The sequence below is a fragment of the Orcinus orca genome, chromosome 6 (assembly GCF_937001465.1).
Source record: "Orcinus orca chromosome 6, mOrcOrc1.1, whole genome shotgun sequence".
Lineage (NCBI taxonomy): Eukaryota > Metazoa > Chordata > Mammalia > Artiodactyla > Delphinidae > Orcinus > Orcinus orca.
Window position 1 is genome coordinate 70,680,452 of NC_064564.1, and position 24,634 is coordinate 70,705,085.

The 24,634-nt window shown below is 43.6% G+C and overlaps 1 protein-coding gene and 1 long non-coding RNA gene across 2 annotated transcripts in view; one reads left to right on the plus strand and one right to left on the minus strand.

Annotated features, from left to right (window-relative positions):
* The window catches only part of LOC117203876 (uncharacterized), a 113,893-nt gene extending 93,613 nt beyond the window's left edge, over nt 1–20,280 (minus strand). Inside the window, exon 1 of the long non-coding RNA XR_004486817.2 lies at nt 19,992–20,280. This is a non-coding gene — a long non-coding RNA (uncharacterized LOC117203876). The remainder of the gene's footprint in view (nt 1–19,991) is intronic.
* TJP2 (tight junction protein 2) overlaps nt 19,406–24,634 on the plus strand; it is a 132,427-nt gene continuing 127,198 nt past the window's right edge. The window contains exon 1 of the mRNA XM_033440216.2: nt 19,406–19,577. The gene's annotated coding sequence lies outside the window, so the exon portion shown is untranslated. The remainder of the gene's footprint in view (nt 19,578–24,634) is intronic.

Genomic DNA, 24,634 nt, shown 5'->3' on the forward strand with positions numbered 1-24,634 from the left:
CCGGGCTGGTACTCCATGTAACGGGCACTTCACTTACCCTCTTGCATTACTTTACGGTTTCTCTAGTGGAAGAGGAAAGTGGTGTAACTGCTAGGGTAAAACTGAAAAGCTATTCTATTTATGCTGCAGATACGGTGGGCTAAGTGCTGTGCTGGTGTTCAATAATTATTGTGGTAAATACAATTTACTGTAAGGCTTAAGATCTAGGTAAGTCCATAGGAGGATGTTAAACATATATAATTCTTTTTTTGTGGGGGGGGGGGCAGCACGCCACATGGCATATGGGATCTTAGTTCCCCACCAGGGATCAAACCCGTGTCCCCTGCAGTGGAAGCGTGGAGTCTTAACCACTGGACCGCCAGGGAAGTCCTGATCTCATCTTAATGTAACTACCTCTGCAATGACCCTACTTTCAAATAGGTTTACATTCTGAGGTACTAGGGGTTAGGGCTTCAATATATTTGGGGTCGGGGGGAGACACACTTCAACCTATCACAACCCCTCCCCCAATATCTAAACAACCCTAATTAATAAATCTTCACTCAATGTTTCAGACATATAGGAGTTCTAAAACTTCAATCTGTCTTAAAGATTTTGCCATATACATTTGTAACTGAAGCATTAAATAAATAAAAATTTGCCAATTGTAGAATCCTCTGGCTCAGTTTAAAAATGCTTTGTTAGAATTATTTCTGGGTGGTGAGAATTGGGGGTAAATTTTAATTTACTTGTACTTCCCTGTATTGCATTGTTTTCAAATAGTCATATCATTTTTACATTTTGACAACGATGCATCTAGATTTTCAGAGAAATGAAGAAACCCATGTTACTCTGTTTGCACTGAAAGGATAATGGCTGGGAGATGAGCCGATGGGAAAAAATGGGACTCGTGCAAAATAAGGTAGAACACGACCAGGAAAGTCACAGTGAGGCCAAGCGTGGGAAGGGCAAGTAAGCTTGGAAAGGAAACTTAGAGATTCTCCATTCCAGCATCTACCCAAGTGAGTCCCAGGGGTTTATGGGAATAAAAGAATTCTGTGGCCAAGGAAATCTGGGACACCCAGCACTTCTCTCCCTCTTGAAAAGTTACAATGCATACATCTGAGAAGTCCCGCAGTGCAGAAACCTGTCCAGCCCAGAATTTCCCAGACATCTGGATTCAAAACCCTTTTTGGGAAAACCTATTAAATCTATTAGAACTGGCATTTTACTCTGCTCTAGTCCACCTCTCCCATTTTATACATTAGAAAGTCGAGGCCCAGAGAGGTGAATCGAGGTCACACAACTAGTCAGAGGCAGAGCGGGGACAAAAATCCAGGATTTGTCCCCATACCCGCTGTTTCCTGAATTTCTTCCTGCTCAGGGTTGGTGAAGTTCTGTCGGGAATGCTGAAGAAGAGAAAGATGAGTAGGACATCTCTGTCGGATTTAGGAAGGGAGGAGTCAAGCTGTACCTAGAGCAATAGAAGTGTATTTGTTTCAAATGGTTGTTGAGTTTTTGTTTGTTTTGCTACCTATCATAATTCTCAAGTAACTTAAATTGTTTTTTAATGTTTATTCCCTTAGTTCATACTCCAGAAATCAGTCAAGTTTTGTGCATGAGTTTTGCAGCTTGCACATTGGTTCCCCAACTTAACTCCATCTAATCTTCCACTGGTCCCTGGTTGGACTCTCCCATGAGAGAGATGTCTGTGGTGACATGACCAGACCATGGGGTTTCCTGCAGGTCAACACGGATCTCTCCCTCCACGCTGCCTCAAAGGTAGAGGTTGACAAAGCTCTGCTTTCCACGGTTTCAGGATCCGCTCATCAGAAGCCCTTTTGCTCCTCTGATGAGATACAGTAAACATCTGCCCCGGTGACTCCCTCGGAAACTCCACCAGGCCTAAGGGCTCAGTCAGGTGGACGCAGACAGGGCTGTCTCTTCTCTCTGCTAGTGAAGTCTGTGTGTTCTGGCATCACTGTGCCCTGGCAGGACACAGCCACCAGCATCCATGCCTGAAGCTGACGGACAGCAGCCTCATAGAGGGTCTAGCTGTGGAGAATTGTAATGTCCTGGAGGCACACGTGACTAGAAGCCAATTCTGACAGGCGCGCTTTGAGCACCTATTGTGTACACTGCCACCCTCCTCTCAAAGTTTACAGTCTGGTCATGAAGAGACGCAGAGACATACAGGACCTTGATCAAAACCCAAAATAGTGCTTGATGAGAGGCTTAAAATACCAGATGAACTCAAGGAAGTCGGCAACTGCTTCTTGTCATGGTCCGAACGTGGGTTGGAGAAGAATTTCCAGACACAAGCCAGAATGTAAAAAAGATAGAACTTATTAGAGGGAAGGGTCACTGCCAGAGCAGCGGGCCGACTCCCGAGTAGTCTGGCAGAGCCGAGCCCAAATAATGTGCTATTGATCGATCTTTATAGCCAGAAAACAAAAGAATGGTCCGAGGTGAAAATTTTGTTTACTGATTGGTCGAGGCACATATATCTTTCTTCTGTAGGGTGGGAGTGGGACAGGCCAGATGCCTTTCATTATTTGGGACAGGTCCCTTCGCCCAGGCGGGCGTCGCCCAGGTGGGCTCAGGAATTTCGTAACCATCGCAACTTGGTAGGGAGAGCGATTAAGAGTCCGGTAGGGGGTGTAACACTGAAACCTTTCCAGGCAGGGCTGTCCTTTGTCCTTGAAGCATCACTGTCCTTGGAGCGCCACACTTTTGATTGGGAGGAGAGGGTCTTGAAGGATGAGCACAACTGTGGCAGGTGGAGAGGGGAAAGGGGTACAAAGGGGTCAGCTGGAGGGGGAAGTGGGACGTTCTGGATACAGGGGAGGTTTGAGCAGAAGGAAGCGGGGAAGAACACGGGTGTGATAAAGTGAGGAGAAAAGGATACTCTTGCTGGGGTGTGGGCAGCACGGTGTGGGAGAGGAACTAATTCCTTCTAAGTTTTTCTGGCTGGTCTGAGAATTAAATTAACATGAGTCAGATTAACAAAAGAAAAATCAAACAAAAGTCTAATAACATCTATACATGGGATAAAGCCAGGAAAACTAACTCGCCAAAATAGCCAAAACCCTCCCCTTAAATATCATCTTCAGCTAAAGACAAAAGAGGATATCGGGGGTAGTGGTTTGGGACATAATGCACATGAAGATGGAAAAGCAAATGTCTGGTAAATAAATGTCTGCCGGCCCTGCAGAGACAATGGGACACAGAGTGGACTCTAATCACTAGGCCCTGCCTCTCCACCACACCTAGCCCATCATCTTTGCAGATGTCTCTGGTGATAGCTCTATTCCAGGAACAGGCTTTTTTTTTTGAATTTTTGAATTTAATTTTTTATACAGCAGGTTCTTATTAGCTATCCATCTTATACATATTAGTGTATATATGTCAATCCCAATCTCCCAATTCATCCCACCACCACCTCCCCTCCCCCCATCACTTTCCCCGCTTGGTGTCCATACGTTTTTTCTCTACATCTGTGTCTCTATTTCTGCCCTGCAAACCGGTTCATCTCTACCATTTTTCTAGTAGGAACAAGCTTTTTATGAGAATTCATTTAGGCAATTAAGGGGAAGGTAAGAAGAAAAACTTCCTGAGTTTTCCAGCCTAAATTAATCCTCATGCCAAAGAGGTATTTGGGGTAGCAAATTTTGCTCCCCTACAATGGGGTGGAGAGGAGATGGAAAAAGACAGGTAGGGTCTAGACTGTAGAGGCCATGAATCTATTGCCAAGAAGTTGGATTACACTCCTGTATCCCTACTCCATGAAGTGATATGGGGGAAGGAGAGACATGCTTATAAATTATACGGCTATATTAATTATTATACTGGGACTGTTACCTTCAAAGAAATTAAAATGTCATGCCATCTATTAAATTTGGACCTTCTACTACAGTTAGTAAAAAGCCACAGCTGGTTTGGGGAATTTTTTTGTTGCCGTTATTCATGGTGTTGGTTTGCTTATGACCTAGTATCTTTGTTAACTCTTACACGAGACTTTGAAAGGCAGAGAAACTAGAATGTTATTTCTCAGAGATGATCTAGGTAACATTCTGTGGTTATCACTTGTTATTTCTTCTTCTCCTTTTAGAAATAGTATTTGTGTTTCTTCTAAACATGCAGAATTTGAGAGCACAGGAATAGTAAGATCAGATCTATGTTTTAAAAAGAAAACCCAGGTAATTCTAGGGTCAATGTCTAAACTGGATTGGATTAGAAGGAGAGAAGCTAGAGATGGGAATACTAGTTTCAGACCTAGCTTGCTAGTTTGCTTTTATTCACTCACTCAGAAAATCTTTAGGAGTATCTACAATGTGCCAGGCACTTTCTGGGCAACACAAATAAAGGAGTGAATGGACTTCCCTGGCGGGCCAGTGGTTAAGACTCCACGCTCCCAATGCAGAGGGCATGGGTTCGATCTGTGGTCGGAGAACTAAGATCCCGCATGCTTCATGGTGTGGCCAAAAAAAAAAAAAGGAGTGAAGAAAACAAATGAAGCATCAGCTCTCCTGGATCTTCCATTCATCTGGGGGAGTATAGATAATAGACATATGAATCTACAGTGTTGGGTACTGATGTGCTAAGAAGGAAAAAGAAACAGGTAAGAAAGATGAAGTGTGCTGGGTGGACCTATTTGTATTCCTTTTTGTCTTTTTTTTCCTCATTGTGGTAAAAATGTCCATAACATAAAATTTACCGTGTTAACCATTTTAAAGTTACAATTCAGTGGCATTAAGTACACTCACATTGTTGTATAACTGAAACAGGAGGGAAGGGGGCAGGGCACAACCTTTAAAAGAATGACAGCTGTTGGGGATACAATATAACTGGTTACAACCAACTAGGTCCAAGATGGCAGGAGATTCAACTTCCAGTAGACCTTGAGCCTCATTATACGCTAATTGTAATACATCAACATGCTAAATGACACACCTACCAGCGCCATGACAGTTCCAAGGCTAACCATAAAGGGCCAAAAGTGGGCCGTGGCCCAATTCCTGGGAAATCCCCACCCCTTCCACAAAATAGTTGGAATAATGCTCCCACTCGTTAGCTTATGAAGTTACCCAGCCCATAAAAACTAACCACCCCCATATTTCGGGGCCGCTCTTGCCTTTTGAGACAGACCACATTCTGTCTATGGAATGTGTATCTCTGTGAATAAAGCCACTTCTTACCTATCACTTTGTCTCTCACTGAATTCCTTCTGCATTGAGACATAAAGAACCTGAGTTTCATTAAGTCCTGAGACTAGGTGTGCAAGATTTTAATTAAAAGACCATGGGGGGCTTCCCTGGTGGCACAGTGGTTAACAATCCGCCTGCCAATGCAGGGGACACGGATTCGAGCCCTGGTCGGGGAAGATCCCACATGCCCGGAGCAACTAAGCCCCTGCGCCACAACTACTGAGCCTGCGCTCTAGAGCCTTTGAGCCACAGCTACTGAAGCCAGTGCACCTAGAGCCTGTGCTCCGCAGCAAGAGAAGCCACCTCAATAAGAAGCCCGCGCACCGCAATGAAGAGTAGACCCTTCTCGCAGCAACTAGAGAAAGCCCCCGCGCAGCAACGAAGACCCAACGCAGCCAAAAATAAATAAATAAATAAAATTTAAAATAAATAAATAAAAGATAATGGGTTCAAGTCCCAGCCCATGGGTTCAAGTCCCAATCTGAGTTGTGAGGTTTCACAACTATAACCACCATCCATCTCCAGAACTGTCTTGGGTGGAGCTCTTTTTGCTAGAGTAGTTGAAGGCTTCTCTAATACACTAGCATCTGAGTAGCAGCCTCAATGAAGTGAGAACAAGCTTGTGCACAGCTTAGGTTAGTGTGTTCCACACCCTGGAAACAGTTAAGACGACATCAGTAGCCCAGGTGAGAGTTGATGTAATAAGGTTTGGTGTAGCTAAAACTGCACCTCCAGAGCACAAAGAAGAAGGGACTTGGGAGTCACTTTTCTCCTGGAAGTAATGCATTGAGCAGAGATGTCAACCCAGATCCATGAAGAGACAGACAATTCAGTGCTAAGCACAAGCTCTTTAATCATGAAGAGGATCTTCGTATTTTTCCTGGGATCCTGCATCAAAGAGCATATGGTGGTTGTGAACACAATTTATGAGGCTGTGAAGTTTACTGAGTTTCCTTTTTGAGTTATAGAACTTTCTTCCATCAGATATGATTGAGGAGTCATGAGTTTCCTATGGAATGTCCTTTAGCTTGTTGGTACAAGTTTCCCCTGTGGAGGAGCAATTAATCATACATTATTGAGTACATTCCATTTTTCTAGGTACAGAGGAAAACAGGGACATGCCTATGTCTCCTCTACTTGGTCATCAGAAATACCTCTAGACCTTAATCTGTTCAGCTAACCTAATAATTTGTCATCCATGAAACCTTCATATGTTCTGCATTCTGCATCCGATTCTTCCTGTTCAATGAAAGATCCAAATCATGATTTCTGACTTAGGTGGATATTTGAAAGATTAACTTGCTGTGCTGATATCATACAGGAGTCACAACACCAAGCCTTGTGCCACAGTCAAATAAAGAAAATGAAGGGATACACAAAAGAAATTGAACATGTTGTCCTCCTTTGAGTTGCCCTTCAAATTTGCTTTCTTTGGAAACTTGCACAGAAACTTAAATATGTTTGCCCAAGGTGGGTGCTTGTTTTCTTACTGATATGAAAAGCAGTAAGAGGAAATGGAGTTGTTTTGCCTGTAAGGAGGAACAATCCTTGTAAACAGAGGCCGAGTCAGTGAAAATTCACAGTGTAAGAATCTGGGGGTATGTAGGGACTTCCCTGGCGGTCCAGTGGGTAAGATCCCCCCTTCCAATGAAGGGAGTACAGGTTCGATCCCTGGTCGGGGAGCTAAGATTCCCACCTGTCTTGGGGCCAAGAAACCAAAACAGAAGCAACATTGTAACAAATTCAATAAAGACTTTAAAAATGGTCCACATCAAAAAAAAAAAAAAAAAAAAGAATTTGGGGGTGTGTATAATGAGTTTGCAAAATTTTCTACAGGGCTGATACAGCGTGCAATAGTTAGGGTTACATATATTGTGTGTTTGGGCAGGGAAAGCAGAGACTCTACAGTTTATAAAGAAGCTGCAAGTACAACGTGATGTGTTGAATAACCCATCACTAACTACATATCTCCCTGGGGTTTAATTTTACAAGTTCATAATCCTTTATCTGAAACTCTTGGGCCACGTGTTTTGGAATTCAAATTGTTTTTTCAGAAATGTGGTGTATATACTACATAGCATTACGTGATACTTCCAGCAGAGTCTGGAATTATTTAAACCCATCGATATATTCCCAGTGAAATGTATGGTTATTTGTACTAGGTAGAATAAATAAGGATCATAAACAGACTTACATCAACAGTTCAGGTCAGATTCTGTTGCCAAATTAGTTTGAGCACCAAACCTTTGGTTTCAGAGGCAAAACTCTGAAATTTCAGAATTGTGGCTAAGGGATTGTAGATTTATATGCCCTTTCTCTGTGTAATTCTGAAAAGCAAGCAATTGCTTGAACCAATCTTATGAGTAGCTAGGATGCTATGAATCAACAATCTGGGTCTGGGCAGGAAGGAATTACTCAACACCACATCCTTCTACACGCTGCGGATGTGTCTGTAACAGGAGGTCTTTTGTTGGGGGGTATTTGGTATACATCAGTGGGACCTGAAAACACACAAGTAAGAACTAATAGACATATGCAGGGCGCTTTTTTCTGGCTCACCAGAAGGCAGAAACCCAATGAATCATATCCCGCTAGGCAGGTGCGGGCAACAGACAACTGATATCTCCCAAGTGTATTTGAAAGGATCTTATTACCTAAGATCCTAAGGGGGGTTGTTGCCTTGTTGCCTTGGCAACCATAGGTAAGGATAATGAAGTCAGCTCATTTTAGTCACTCTTCAGTTCTCAATACACTTTCTCGCAGACATGGCTGCCTAACAGTTGCCACACCTGCACTCAGGACATATTTCTTCTCCTGGAAGATTCACGCGGCACCTGTGGCTGCTCTATCCCTGGGCGTGCTCGTGGACCATGCTCTCCAAACAGGCCACACGCCGGACAGCCTCTGGTTTCTGTCTCCTGGGTTTCAGATTAGCTAGCCCAACGCAAAGCAACCTGGACAATGTGGGTCGTAGGATGGCTTGGGAGCCAGGTGAGTAGCTTTTCATTTTTTCCTCACTGTGGGTATTTCCTAGTGAAGGAACATACAGAACTTTCTTGACAGGAGCCTTTACTCATATCAAGTCAAGAAATTACTATTTTACTTTTGACTTATTATTCAATAAGGAAAGCATACCTTGATGAGGAGACTAATTTTTCAACTCAACACATTATTTTTTATTTTTGACTGCGTTGGGTCTTCGTTGCTGCGTGCGGGCTTTCTCTCGTTGCAGCGAGCGGGGGCTCCTCTTAATTGCGGTGCGCGGGCTTCTCATTGCGGTGGCTTCTCTTGTTGCGGAGCACGGGCTCTAGGCATGTGGGCTTCAGTAGTTGTGACTCGCGGGCCCTAGAGCGCAGGCTCAGTAGTTGTGGTGCACGGGCTTAGTTGCTTCACAGCATGTGGGATCTTCCCGGACCAGGGATTGAACCCGTGTCACCTGCATTGGCAGGCGGATTCTTAACCACTGCACCACCAGGGAAGTCCTTGTGAATATGTTGAGCACATATTATGTGTCACTGTGCCAGGTGTAAGCAGTATCTGCAAAAAGTTGAGAGGCTAGAGTAAGTGTGTATGGGTATGTGTGACTGTGGAACTAGGAATAGCCTTAGGAGCTACGTTTGGCCTATGTAAGCACAAAAGCTTACAGGAAAGCTCATAGGCAGACTCAGCTGGTGCAGGCTTTTGCCTACCCTATACACTAGATGTCTGAAGGTGGAGGAACGGTCTTGGACCCATGAAGATCAAAACCACAGGCAGAGGGCTTCCCTGCTGGCACAGTGGTTGAGAATCTGCCTGCCAATGCAGCGGACATGGGTTCGAGTCCTGGTCCAGGAAGATCCCACATGCCGCAGAGCAACTAAGCCCGTGTGCCACAACTACTGAGCTTGTGTTCTAGAGCCTGCGAGCCACAACTACTGAAACCCGCGCACCTACAGCCCGTGCTCCGCAACAAGAGAAGCCACCGCAATGAGAAGCCTGCGCACCGCAATGAAGAGTAGCCCCGCTCCCCGCAGCTAGAGAAAGACCGCGCACAGCAACGAAGACCCAATGCAGCCAATAATAAATAAGTAAATAAATTTATTTAAAAAAAAAACACAGGCAAAGATGGCAGAGCAGAAAGAATGGAAAACCCTTGTCCCCTGTGTTGTTGTTGGGTCTTTCTTGTCCCCTGCTTTAATCTTAGAATTGCTTTACAAAAACAAACAAACAAAAAAAACCCGAACTGTTTACCTCCAGATATTTCATGATGTGAAACAAAATAAAGGCCTATCTTGTTTGGCCACTGTGGTTGAGATGCTGTTATCTATAGCCAATTATAATCCTGACACAATGTTCTTCTAGAGATTTTCCTCTGTGTATGTAGATACATAAATTCTAACACTAACAACAATCTATGAAGCAGGTAATATTAGCCTTATTTTTAAAAGGGAAAACAGGTTCAGGTAAATCCAGGGAGCTTACCTCAGTCACTGAACTGGAAAGTTACCACACTGGGATGTATGCCCAGGTCTGGGGGACTCCAATACCCAATGTTCTTTCTCCTGTACCGTGTGCCTCTCTCTAGAGTTCCTGGACTGGCAGAGGAAGACACCCCTCCAAGTCTTTTTTTTTTTTTTTTGCGGTACGCGGGCCTCTCACTGTTGTGGCCTCTCCCGTTGCGGAGCACAGGCTCCGGACGCGCAGGCTCAGCGGCCATGGCTCACGGGCCCAGCCGCTCCGCGGCATGTGGGATCCTCCCGGACCGGGGCACGAACCCGCGTCCCCTGAATCGGCAGGCGGACTCTCAACCACTGCGCCACCAGGGAAGCCCCAAGGCTCTTTTTAAAGTACACATTGTAACAAGACTTGAAGCAACAGATTAACAAGCACTTGTTAAAAAGAAAAATGAGTTAGCTCAGATCCATTGCTCTTCCTGACACTTTTCCTTTTTGCACAATTGTTTTCAATCCCTGTTCATCTGCATGCAGAGCTGCAGCTATTCTATCCATACTACTTATTATTCTGGGGTTTTTTTCGGCTAACGAAAGTAGCTCTTGATGTTTCTATATAACTCACAATATTTGAAATTTAAAAATACTCAATACAGTCTGTAAAATGATGAAGAGGGGGAAAATCATCTGTGCCATTACTATCTCCCAAAACACCACAAAGTTTGTATTTTGGTTTATTTTGTTTCTGTCCTTTTGCCTATGCATTTCATTTTTGCGTTGGGGTACTTCTAGTATGTGAATTTTGTAGTCAGTCATTTACACTGAATATTATATTGTAAGTGTTATCCACAAGCTCCATGAGGACAACACTTTCTCCATTTTTTTGTTCATAATTGTATCACTTGTGCTTAGCACAGTGTAGTAAACCTGGCTCAATAAATATTTGTTGGCTGGATAAATATTGCTACATACTCTTCATACTTAATATACATATACCCACATAGTGTTCCTTTTAGTGGATATCCCTTAATTTACCCTACTTTCCCATAATTATTGGATATTTCTGTTGTTTTCATTTTTTGCTCTTATGAATATGTTGATGAAAAGTTTTGTGCATATAGTTTTCCCTGCATTTGTACTATTGGCTTAAGATAGGGGTCCCAGTGTAAAATCACAGGGTCAATGATTTTTTTACAAATCTTTATGTGTTTTCTGAAAATACTTTTTAAAACAGCTGGAGCAGTTTACAAAGGTAGTAGCAATGCAGCAGGGTCAACACACCCTCACCTGCCCCGGGGTTTTTTTTTTTTTTTTTTTTTCCAGTACGCAGGCCTCTCACTGTCATGGCCTCTCCCGTTGCGGAGCACAGGCTCCGGACTCGCAGGCTCAGCAGCCATGGCTCACGGGCCCAGCCCCTCCGCGGCATGTGGGATCTTCCCGGACCGGGGCACGAACCGACGTCCCCTGCATCGTCAGGCGGACTCTCAACCACTGCGCCACCAGGGAAGCCCTGTTGTGTTTTTAAATTGTGGCTATTGACTTAAGCAGAAGAATCCCTCAATCAATTAACATGCTTATATAACATCAGTTTAGGGTCACAGGCATTCTATGCCAAATAAATACTCATTAAAATGTGAGCCCATAATTTTGGTCATGTCCCTAACACCCCTACTATTATCCGATGCATAATAAGCACAGGTGCAATTCAACTGTATCTCAGCCTCTAACTTCTATGATTGATCTGTACATGTAAATACTAGTTGTAATTATTACAAAACTATTAGTTTATTGTTTAAAGCTTTTTGAGCATCATGAGAAAAATGATTTTTACACAAAACACTATAAATAATCACATCCTTGTTTTTCTACTAAGTTGTTCAATGAATTTATCCATATCTATATATATTTCTATCTCCCTGGAAATTCCAGCCCCAGGGAAAGTATGCTTTTCATGCATATTTAAAATTAATATTCAACAGAAGCTTAACTAAAACTAGAGACAAGACAAAGTACTATATTTTTATGAGCTGTTTGTCAAAGTCCAAATAATTAACATTGTTGAATGTCATAAGGCAGGCAGTGTGCCACTTACTTGAACTGATATTTTCTTATAAAAACTTCCAAAGCTTTGGGTCATAGGAACTATGAATCTAGAGGTACCTCCTGGCTCTAAACAGAGAATCGTAAATTGGATGACTTAAGATGTCATGCCAAAGTAGAGCGACTACAGAGGGTGTTAAGGGGATCAAAGTAATCTTCAACCCAGTGATTGCTGAGCATGGCTCTTGACTTGCTTCTCAACACTGTGACCGCCAGCCACACATGGGGTGTTTACCTGCCCCATTCCTGCCTTTGCCCAGGGAGAAGGTGGGGCTGCTGCCTGCTGTGGCCCCATGGAGGAGGGCCTTGGCCCAGGAGCAGCCCTGCTCTCAGGTGTGTCTGGGGATGAGGCCAGGGCAAGGACTGTTGAAAGAGCACTTAGCAGTCCTTTGACCCATGCAGTCATGGCCTGTTTCTCGGAGCTGCAGCTGGCCTCATTCAATCTTCAGAGAGCACTAGAGCCCCATGACCATGACCTCCCACCAAGTCCCCCTCAAGACAGATGTGCTCCATCCCCCTAGGATCACGGCAAGTGTCAGTCGGAAGATGGCTGGCAGGTTTTCTAGTCCACCCCATGCATTCATTTTACTTTTGCTTTTAATTAAATTCAAAACAGTACCCCAAAAATGCAGGTCTGTCTTCACCACCATTCACCTCTCCCCCTAAATCACAGCTTCTCTCACTCACTTTTCCAGTTGACCACCATTGCCAAGATGCAGAGCATCCTTCCAGCCCTTTTTCTACTCATTTGCATATAGATGTGCATGTATTTATTGCATAAGCAGGTTCATACCATATGTATTGTTCTGTGACTTGCCCTTTTATTTAGCAACGTGTCTTGAAGAACTTTGCATATTGGCTCATATAGATTAGCTCACTGCTTTTTTTTTTTTTTTTTTGCGGTACGCGGGCCTCTCACTGCTGTGGCCTCTCCCGCTGCAGAGCACAGGCTCTGGACACGCAGGCTCAGCGGCCATGGCTCACGGGCCCAGCCGCTCCGCGGCATGTGGGATCCTCCCGGACCGGGGCACGAACCCGTGTCCCCTGCATCGGCAGGCGGACTCTCAACCACTGCGCCACCAGGGAAGCCCCTAGCTCACTGCTTTTAACTGATGGAGAGCGCTCCTCAGTCGGTCAGCAGAAACAGCTTAAAAAGTTGTGACCCCCAAATCAGACAAAGCCAAGAAAGCCATCAGAATTCAATTCAATCCCCCTCCCTCAATTTTTATACAGGAAAAAAATCAAACATACAAAATAGTGGAAAGACTGGTATAGGAAACACACACATACGCTCCACTAGATTCAACAACTGTTACCACTTTCATTGGCTGTCATTTTAATATCTGCTAGAGTTGTTTGGTTCTAAGTTGAGAGGTATATGGAAAGAAGCAGGATTCATTAAGTCCCAAGGTCTTAAGAATTAGGAAGAAAAGACATTTACAAATTGTAAGAGCCAAAGAAATATAAAACCTTCTCAGGTGCGTGGAAGGTGCACATTTCTATGAGCAGAAGAATTAGTAACCTAGGGATGTGGGCTAGAAGGCTACCCCTTCTTGAAATTCTGGAGTGACTGGCATAAGCATAAATGATATTTAGTGAGCTCCACCCAGCTGCATTTTTCTGGTAGCTATGCATCTCTGACATACTTAGGCAAAGTATGGGATGATATATGTATTTATCCCCAAAGACAGGGGATGATATATGTATTTCCTTGATGAGTGAAAAGAAGAATCACTCTTTTTGCCTGCAAATTCTGATGGTCTGAAATGGTCTGAAATCTTTTCCTTAAAGTTCACTAAGAAAGTTATCATCTGCCTAGAGGGTGGGCATCCTTTGATGCAAAGGAAAACTTAAAATCAAATATAGAAATGCAATATTATACAGGAATAAAATTGGATGAAATATAGCTATACTCAAGAAGCTGAATAAATCTTAGAAACATAATTTGCAGTGAAAAACAGCTGGTTGCAGAAGACTACATACAGTGTGATTCTATTCTTATAAAGCTCAAAAACTAGCAAATCCAAACAATATATTGTTTAGGAAGATGTACATGTCTTGGTAAAAAAAAATTTTTTTCATGAATGCATAAATTAGGATAGTGATTACCTTGAAATGGATGGGGGGGGTGAGTAGGATTTGCAAGCATGTGGCATAATCAAAAACACTGGTAATGTTCTATCTTTTTTAAAAAAATTTTTTGGCTGCATTGGGTCTTCGTTGCCGTGCATGGGCTTTCTCTAGTTGCGTAGAGCGGGAGCTACTCTTTGTTGCAGTGTGTGGGCTTCTCATTGTGGTGGCTTCTCTTATGGCGGAGCATGGGCTCTAGTGCATGGGTTTCAGTAGTTGCGGCACGTGGTTTCAGTAGTTGTGGCTCGTGGGCCCTAGAGCACAGGCTCAGTAGTTGTGGCTCACGGGCTTAGTTGCTCCGTGGCATGTGGGATCTTCCCGGACCAGGGCTTGAACCCGTGTCTCCTGCATTGGCAGGCAGATTCTTAACCACTGCGCCACCAGGGAAGTCCAGGTAATGTTCTATTGATTAACAGTGTGGTGGATTCCTGTATTCATTTTATTATATGCTCCCAAGCTTACATAGATGGTACTTATATTATTTTGTATGTATCAAATATAACATAATAAAATTTTGTAGGTGAAAATAAAAGCTAGACTTACAAGATAGAATAATAAAAATGTGTAAAATTAAAGCCTAAAGAAGAATTAGGGTTTGGGATCTGTAACTTTAATTAACTGGATACTCATTTTGGAACCAAAGCAAACCTCTGAATAGTTCATACAAAAAACTACCCTGAAAGGTACCAAAATACATTTAGCACATCATCCAGATGTACCATTGTTTATCTAGCCATTCTTTTAGTGGCATTTAATTTTAATTTTTTGCTATTCTAACACAGAGGAATAAGCATTCTTAAATATATTTCTTTCAATATGTGTGTAAATATTTGTGGGGTATCTAGGTATCTAGAAATGGAGCTGCCAAGTCAAAGAGTGAAAGACTGAAGTTTACACTCAAGGAAATTAAATATAAATTTGTGGCCTGGGTGGTGGGGCATTGCAGAGAGAACTGGAGGAAGATGGCCAAAAGGTAAACTTCCAGTTATATTATTATAAGATATTATAAGATAAATATTATAGCATAAATAAATACTAGGGATGTAATATACAACATGCTAACTATAGCTAACACTGCTGTATGATATACAGAAAAGTTAAAAGGGTAAATCCTAAGAGTTCTCATCACAAGGAGAACACTTTTTTTCCCTTTTTATTGTATCAATATTCACGATGGATATCAATATCCATGATGATGGATTTTAGCTGAACCTATTGTGGTAATCATTTCCCAATATGTGTAAATGAAACCATCATGCTCTATGCCTTAAACTTATACAGTCATGTATGATGATCATTCCTCAATAAAACTGGAAAAACTACAAAACTCAGGATCATACAGGCAGCAAGTAGCAAAGTCAAAACTAGAAACAAGGCTCTTTCTGGGGCTCGATAATGCACCTATTGCCCGTAAAGAAAACACCTATCTCACCAAGGCAAGTGCCCCACTTTAGACTGTGATTTGACCCTTTCCCCATCCTGTCTGTCCAGTCTACACGTGAAGCACAGTATTGATTTCAGAACCTCAGGACACAGAATACAAGAGCTCCCTGTCACGAGAGGCAGCAGAATAGGGCTTTGTCTCCCGGGAAGGCAAGACGGTTTCTATGGGACTGACTTGGTGTCAGTGGTGGGAAGGGAACCTCTGCTGAGTTCTGAGTCAGAACCCAGAGTTCTTGTCCCATTTTTCAGAGTACTGTCCCTGTGGTCCATGGAAGTGTCTTTTTTTATTTCTAAGAGCAGATTTTGCAATGTTTAGTCTTCAGAGTGGAAATATTTATTACTGAATATGCTGAAAATGCTATTTTGCTGATTACAGGAAAGCACAAAGGCATACATAAAGCCTATAACCAGAACGAAAAGAGTGGGTGGGAAAGACAAAGAGAATGTCAGTTACCAGCTGTGCCAGCCACAGTCCCTTTCTTCCCACCTGAACACATTCAAAGAAAATCCAGAATCCAAGTCTTCTCTGAAATGTTCATTTCATTTCAGATACAGAAAGAAATTAAACAGGTGTTTTATTTTGTGTGTGTCTGTATATGTGTGTGTGTGTGTATATATGGCACCCAAACACATGTAGTAGCAACAACAACTCCATGCAGTAGATTGAATCAGTGGCATGTGATTAAAATATTTTAAAAATTTCCCTAAAATTTTACTAACTTAGGGACTATCAAGTTTCCCCAAATATCTCACCATTTTGAATCAGGCCCCAAACAAGAAATACATGTTGTATTTTATTGGTATCACTTAAGTCTTTTAATCTATATGTTTCTTACCCCATCATTTTTAATGCCTTGCTACTTTTTGAGGAAAGTGGGCCATTTGTCTTTTCGAGTTTCTCACATTCTGGATTTTGTTGATCATGCCCCCTAGTAGCATTAACACATTCCTCTATTCCAGTAGTTCCTCTAAACTGGTAGTTGGATCTAGAGCTTGATCAGATTCAGGTTTGCTTTTTTGGCAAGAATGTGTCATTTGCAGTGTTGCGTATTTCTATCATATCGCACATAACGTCTGGTGGTCTTTTCTATGAGATTAGTGGCCATTGATGACCATTGCCTTGATCCATGATTTTATAGGGTTTTGGAAAATACTGATATTCTTATTTATTTGCTAGAATAATTTCCTCATCAACTATTTAGTTACCCTGAGATACAGGTTGTACAGGTCTTAGCTTGGGTTTCCCAGGAAGCAGAGTTCTTGAGACATGGGCTTTATTGGAAGCATGGTCCTAGGGAAAGAAGTGAGGGGTGGGGGAAGCCGAGAGAGCCAATTCAAGCCCGGTAGGCTGCGGCTTCAAGCACTGATTGGTTGATTCTTTGTGACTTGATTTCTGAGAAGTGATATAGACTGAGTTTCAGGACACTTCGTCCTGGGAGAAAAGGAAGGAATATTTATTTATCAGCTTCTATCCCTCACTGGTCTTAGGTTAGACCACGAAACATTAACCCACGCACCCTTCAGGGTGGTGTATGCATAGGCACCTAGATAGTTTCCATGGATCCCCACACTGGCATTAACAGGGAAGTGCTGGGGTAGAAGGTAGGAGATGAGGTTATTTGGGTTGTTCCTGTATGAAGGTGGAAAGAGCCCATGTAGAACTTACTGCTGCAGCAGTGGCTGCAATAAGAGACAGGTGAGGCAAAGAAGATCTGAAGTGGTACATATGAAGTGTTAGATACAGTCCAGAAGACGCAGGTAAAATGTGTAATTCTCTCTTGCAATTTACCAGCTTTCAAAATAATGAATTAGTTCTACTGCATCTGCAAAGGTAACCAATCAGGTTTTTTTACCCCATTTTTAAGTATCCTCGTGAATCATGGAGATATACATATTTGATATGTCTCAATCCATTGCAGTTACTTTCCTTACTGATGCTCAACTTTATCCCACTTTAGCCAGTGGGTGCTTCTACAGGTTGGCCTCCGCTTCCATTTCATGTGAACCTATTAGTTTTTGATAGCTTCCTTGCTTTCTGAATTGACAAGATGCTCCAGTCTTATTTTGGGTACTTCTTACCTTTAAACTAAAATAAATCACTTCTCCAAGTAGGTCTAGTTCCTTTTAGGGAAAAATGCTATTTAGAGACTACAATCTGGGATCTAAGAGTGCTTACTCCTACTAGGTTGGTCACTGTTTGGTGGACATTTTGAGTAAAAGACCTTGGAAAAACATTTTTTAAGTATATCATGAGTTCTAAATGATAATTTCAATTCAAATTTAATATCGCTTAACTTGATTTTGTATTTATCTCTTTTATTCTGAAAAACATTGATTCTTAAAAACACTAACATAAATTACTAATAACATTGTGATTACTGAAAAGCTGTTTCTGTTTTGTTTTTTAACATTCTCTTCATCCTTAGGGTATATTCCTAAGGGATGTAGGGTCAAATAATTGTGTTTTAAAGTCACCTCACATAATTTCCCTTTACGTGGTTAAGCCATCAACTCGATACTACATTCATTAGTTGCATTTTGCTTTTTAAATTTTTGATTTAATTTTTCATAATTATGTAAAATTGACATCATTCCAAAGTCAAAACTACAAAATCAGATATAGTCAGAGAAGTCTAGCCTCTTTCCTTGTACCTTCCATCTTGTTTCATCTCTCCCAAATAAGTAACCATTTATCTTTCCATTTAAAAAATACATAAGCAAATGTATCTATGTGTTCCTGCTTTCTTAGATAAACAGTAAGACACTATTTACACCTTTATTCATCTTGCCAGCACTATGTTTCTGACAAACTACTGCTCATCTTTTTAAAAACTGTACTGTCCCCTAGGCTCAATCTACTCACTTCTTGGAATAACTTGTTGATATGTACTCCCCCCCCACAAAGTCTAAACTAAATGAACTTTAGTTTTACTTATTCCATTACTTCTGGCAAACGTTTGTGTCAGGAAGAGGGAAGGGGGGCTTGGCAATCATAAACAAAGCTGTCTTGAATGAATGAGGGTATGATCTTCCCAGGATTTTTTTTTGGTAGTAAAATACACAACATAAAATTGACCATTCAAACCATTTTTAAGCACACAATTCAGGAGCATTAAGTACATTCACATAGCTGTGCAACCAACACCGCCATCCATCTCTACAACTGTTTCATCATCCCAAGTGGAAACTCTGCACCCATTAAACAATAAGTCCCCATAACCTTCCCAGGATTTTTAACAAGACTAAATGGAAGAGGCACCTGCTTGCCAGTTGCAAGCTTGGGTCCTAGGAGGATTCTGCCCTCCCAGCGGAGCACAGATTCCCGTGGTGACTAAGCCAGCCCTCGGGTTAACGCTCCCGCCCTCACCTATTGTCCCAGCGGGAGGAACCGGTATTTCCGGATTGGGGCCTCAGACCCTGTGATCCGGCTAAGGGTGAGGTTGGTGGAGGAGGGGAACGGAAGTTGATCATATAAGTTAACTTTCCACCAAAATAATTAACCTGCCTTCCCATCCCACCCACCCCCCCACCCCCCCGCCAATACCACCAGTCAAACACCCACATGGTCCACAACGATCCTCCCGTAGTTTTTGAAAGGGGAACGACGCTCACCCCTTCCTTGCTCACACCCCTGGAAGGGATCGAAAAGCCGACCAGGTCACGAAGAAAGAAGGCAGCACAGCGAATTCCGCTTGCCCTTCGGGGGGAAGAAAGCTCACCGGCAGTTTTACAGAGAAGGAAAGAGGCAGGGGAGAGGGCGCGCGGGCTGGAGTGACCAAGCGGTCCCTGCGGCCGCAGCCCCTACCCCAACGCTGGGTGGCGTGTGTGAGCCACCCTCTGTCCTTCCCAGTACCCCAAAGTAGCACTGCAATAAACTACATTTCTCCTCCGGCTCGCGCGCTAGGCACCCTCGGGGGCTCGAAATAAGCAGGTGACAGCCGCTGCCCACCCTCGTCTCCTCCAAGCCGCCGCTCTCTGGCTCACCGCCGCCCCGATCCCCCTGCCCCCACCCTGGATTTTTTTTTTTTCTTTCTCCCAAACCTCCAAACAGGAAATAGCTTGAGTCACAATAATACACAGGAGCAGCGGCCGAGGCCACTCGCGCCCGCCCATTCGCTGGGCCGCCTCCAGCACTCCGGCTCCGCGAGGCGCCGCCGGCGACGCGCGCGGGGAGCGCAGAGAACACCGGCCCAGCAGCCGGCGCCGCGTCGGAGGCTCCCAGGCGCCCGTCAGAGCCGCCTTCGCCCTGCCCCCGACTCCGCCGACTGCGGCCGCCACCCGCCTCCAGGCGAGTACCCTCCTCCCGGTCCCTCGCTGGCCACTGAGCGCCCGCAGGCGTCCCGGCGCTGCCCTCCGCGAGGCCGGAGAAAAGCCGCCCCAGGCGCAGCCTCCACGCTCCAGCAGCGCCCGGGATATCTCCCTCCGGTCCCGACTCTGGCGGGGGAGGGCTTTGCGGGCTGCGGCGGGGCGCTTGCCCCCTGGTCCTTCATGGGGGCGGAGGTGGGGGGCAGCGTGAGTAAATGCTCTGTCACCCCATGCCCCTGTGGATTCGGGCTGGACTTTATTGGGCATTGATTATTTTCCCTTTCTGGGGATGCTTAACTGACTTTTGCCTCCCCATCTTGGGGACCATTCTGGAAGTGGGTTTGGGCGCACAGCTGGGGCAGCTACAGGTGACTGGGAGCCACCTTCTTTTTCCTACCTGGCCTGGAGCCTTCTCCCCCAAGGGATGGGAGCTGTTTCACTTTCTGTTGAGCTTCTCTTGAACCAGATTCAAAGGGCCTCTGAGTTTCTGTCGGCGCAGTCAGCGTTTGCAGTATCTGGAGGAGGCAGGATCTGGTGGCTTGGATTTACGCGGGCCGAGGGGGGCGCTGGGTAGTTGGGAGCAGGTGGGCGCCGCCTGGGCTGCCGGCGGAGTCTCAGCCGCGGAGCCTGGAAAGTGCGCACACCTGAGAACCCCGGAGATGCTTGTCAGCCCACGCAGCCCGGGAGCCGAGATCTGTGCTCCCAGCTCGGCAGAGTTTGAGGGAACTTTTTTTTTTTTTTTTTTGCACTTTCTGACCCATTTGTAAGGAAGGGGCCGAGCTTCTCAACATGCTGGGTGTTGTCAGTCTTCAAGGGCTACATTGTGAGGTTCTTCTATAGGGAACTCAGTCAAAACTGAGTTGGACATCTTTATGTTGGATAAAGGCCACTGAATTCCAGGCATTCTTCGAGGTTGAGAAGGGTGTTTTCAAGACTGTTTTGAAGTCGGTTTGAGGGCTTTCTGCGAAACTGCCGCTGTCAATTATCCTTATCAGCTGCGGCTGCTTGCTAGTCCCGGGGTGAGTGGGTTCTCTTAGAAGGCTCCATTCAGTCAGGCCTTCTATCCAAGTTTCTTAGCGCACTTTTACAAACTGTGGTTGGGAGGTAAGTTAAGTCCTTAGCCAATTCTTCTGAAACACATGATCAACCCTCCACGTTTCCCGGTGAGGGAACCGTGGTTCTAAAGGGTTAGATTGATAGGGTGACTGTCTTTACGTCAAACGCGCTGGGGCCTTGCGGCTTTGAGTGAGGTTCAAGGTCCAGCAACAGCGATATCACCTGAGGGCCTGTTAAAAATACAGGACTTCACGCCTGCCAATGCAGGGGACACGGGTTCGTGCCCCGGTCCGGGAAGATCCCACATGCCGCGGAGCGGCTGGGCCCGTGAGCCATGGCCGCTGAGCCTGCGCGTCCGGAGCCTGTGCTCCGCAACGGGAGAGGCCAAAACAGTGAGAGGCCTGCGTACCGCAAAAAAATAATAATAATAATTTTTAAAAATACAGGACTTCAGACCTACCCAGAACTGCTCAATCAAGGTCCCCAGGGGACCCTTTGCATATTAAGGCTTGAGACTGGCAGAGGGTTATGTTGGGGTGAAGTTTTTTGTCCAGTTTGAAGAAGTGATTTACATTTCCCTGCATGTCCACCCAGTCCTACATTTGAACCTTCGTTTTGCCAGACCAGGACAAACACTACAGCTTTATGGGTCACAGCACCTCCACCCCAGGTGCCAGGCTCCTTAAGCCTTTGGGTTTTTTGTTTCTAGGTACTTTGATTCTTTCATCGTTATTATTGTGATAAAATACACACAACATAAAATTTGTCATTTTAACCATTTTTTTTCTGCCCCTCTAGGCGTCTTGTGGGATCTTATTTCCCCCACCAGGGATTGAACCCAGGCCCTCAGTAATAAAAGCGCAGAGTCCTAACCACCATTTTTTTTTTTTTTTTTTTTTTTTTTTTTGTGGTACGCTGGCCTCTCACTGTTGTGGCCTCTCCCGTTGCGGAGCACAGGCTCCGGACACGCAGGCTCAGTGGCCATGGCTCACGGGCCCAGCCGCTCCGCAGCATGTGGGATCTTCCCAGACCAGGGCAGGAACCTGTGTCCCCTGCATCGGCAGGCAGACTCTCAACCACTGCGCCACTAGGGAAGCCCCCTAACCACCATTTTTAAGAGTACAATTCAGTGGCGTTAAGTACAGTCACAATGTTGTGCAACCATCATCACTATCCTTTTCCAGAACTTTTTCATCGTCCCAAACAGAAACTCTGTACCCATTAAAGAATACCCTATTCCCCGCTCTTCCCAGCCCCTGAGTTTCTGGATACTGTTAATGACATTTTCTGTAGGGTACAGAAAAGGTTGAACAGGAATGTGAAGTAAAACTAAAATCATCTTCTCAGAATATGAATAAACGTTTGGAAATTCCTGGGTCACTGGCCTGGTGGACTTGGCATTTTAACTCCAGATTCTTAAAGTGCATGTGCTTTCTTTTAATGGAGACAACCTGAAACTATGAGGACTTCCTCTTTGGTCTGGTTGGAAAGGAATGGAACTACCCAGGGCTCAATCTGCACTAATTAACTAGGTGCAGATGACTGGTAAAAATCTCTGTGCTTCTTTTAACTGGCTTTATTTTAGGGGTCGTGTTTACATTGAGTTTAGCATTTTGTTTTTGTTTTTTAATACTGATCCAAACTCATTGTTGAAAGTAGTTGAAAGAAAGCTTAAGAAAAAGTGTTGTTGCTGGCGTATATATAGGAGGAAGAAAGATTTGAAATAATTTTCTAAAAGACCCCAATCTATTTTGTTACTGCTTTAATGTTAAGTGAGTCTAATGGCCCAAGAACATTATTTCTGGTTGTAAAACTGTATAATTTAGAAAAGCTTTGTTGTTGTTGTTTCAATTGAAGTATAGTTGATTTACAATGCATTAATTTCAGGTGTACAGCAAAGTGATTCACTTACACACATATGTATATCCTTAAGATTCTTTCCCATTATAGGTTATTACAAGACATTGAATACAGTTCACTGTGCCATACAGTAGGTCTTTGTTGTTTATTTATTTTGTAGATAGTAGTGTGTATCTGTTAATCCCAAACTCCTAATTTATAGAAAGCTTTGTAATACTGAAAGTAATCTGCTTGCATCTGCTCAAAATTATCCAGGTTGTGGTTTGAGGACATGCTTTTCAGTGAGAACAGAAATGTGAATTGGCAAGCTAATAAAAATGGTTTCATTCATGATCTAACAAAGGCATTGTTATAGATCAAGAATGTGGTTCAGAATACATAAGTGATCAGAGATATTGGGAAGATTTAATAAGTAGCTGAATAGTGGCAGATCCTTAAAATTCTTCCCAAATTCTTTTTTCTCTAAGACCCTTGACTTTTCTTGTCTTATGACTTTCATCAGAATGAGGCTGTCACCTTGTAGGAAGGAACTTAGAGCTCCCTTTGATTGAAAAGTCCCTTTGAAATGATGAATGAAGATAATTCAGATAGGCAAGATTTGGCAGAAAATTCTCCTTTTTCACGAGATTCTTGCATTCACAAAATTTCAGAATGTTATTATTATTATTTTTTTAATTATGGTAAGGCAAAAAGAAAATGTTTCCCCTCCTCCACTGTGTTCTCTTCGAAATAGCAATATAGTTCAGTGTTTTATTTGGTGAACAAATGCTATTTTGTAGTCCACACAGGAGAAAACATTCCTAGAAAGTGTTCGGTGAATGGATTTATCAGTAATTCAGTGATGCCTGGAGAATCACTTGGGGAGTTTAGTAAAAATGGAACCTCTCCAACTACTCCAGACCTTCTCTGAGTGAGACTCCGTGCATTGGAATCTGTAGGTTTTAATAACACCTTGGGTGATTCCGATATATAATTAGGTTTGGGAGTCACACACACATGCAAACTAAGATATTGAGAAATTAATCTGAAAGTGCAAGAGAACGCAATTTTCTATTAAACATGAAATAAAATTAATGATGAATTCTTCCTTAAAATTAGGTAGTCATTGTTTCAGTTTGGCAAACTGAATAAACACTTTTTGATGTTGGTCTTCATTCTTGAGATCTGAGGTTCAGAATCCTGAATGTGCAGAAAAACCCACTGATCTCCCTAAGGTATCAAGGTATTAGACTATTTGATCCAACATCAATGAACTTTTGTCAAGTGCCCATTTTGAATTGGGCATTTTCATATATATTCTCAATGAATCTTTACAATGACTTTGAGAGAGGTGTTTCTTTTCTTATAATATTACAGATGAGAAGACTGAAGCCAACCTGGGCCTTCCTACTGTAGAATATGGTCTTTTCCATGGTCCTTCCATGTAGAATAATAAATCCCTGCCTACTAACTCCCTTTCACCTCCAAGAAACTATGTATTCATTAATTCTTTTAATTAATTAATTAATTTATTTATTTATGGCTGTGTTGGGTCCTCAGTGTTGTGCGCGGGCTTTCACTAGATACGGTGAGTGGGGTCTACTCTTCATTGCGGTGCGCAGGCTTCTCATTGTGGCTTCTCTTGTTGCAGAGCCCCGGGCTCTAGGCGCGCAGGCTTCAGTAGTTGTGGCACGTGGGCTCAGTAGTTGTGGCTTGCGGGCTCTAGAGTGCAGGCTCAGTAGTTGTGGTACATGGGCTTAATTGCTCCGCGGCATGTGGGAATCTTCCAGAGCAGGGATTGAACCCGTGTCACCTACATTGGCATGCGGATTCTTAACCACTGCGCCACCAGGGAAGTCCTCATTAATTCTTCATTCAAATCTTTTGGAACATCAGGTACTAGCTGCTCTAGGCTTTGAAGCAAATAAAAAATGAGCCCAAACTGAAATAAATTCCAAAAGAGCAAAGGAGTCAACAGCAAAGTGTTCTTTCCATGGTACCACAAGACCTCTCATGAGTGATCAATTAGACTATACGTGGCTTGAATGTAGCATTAGCATAGCTAGTCCAGCTCCCAGAAAAAGCATTGGGCGTTCTCCTTACTGAGACCGGTCAGCAGTACCATCTCTGCATATCAACCTGATG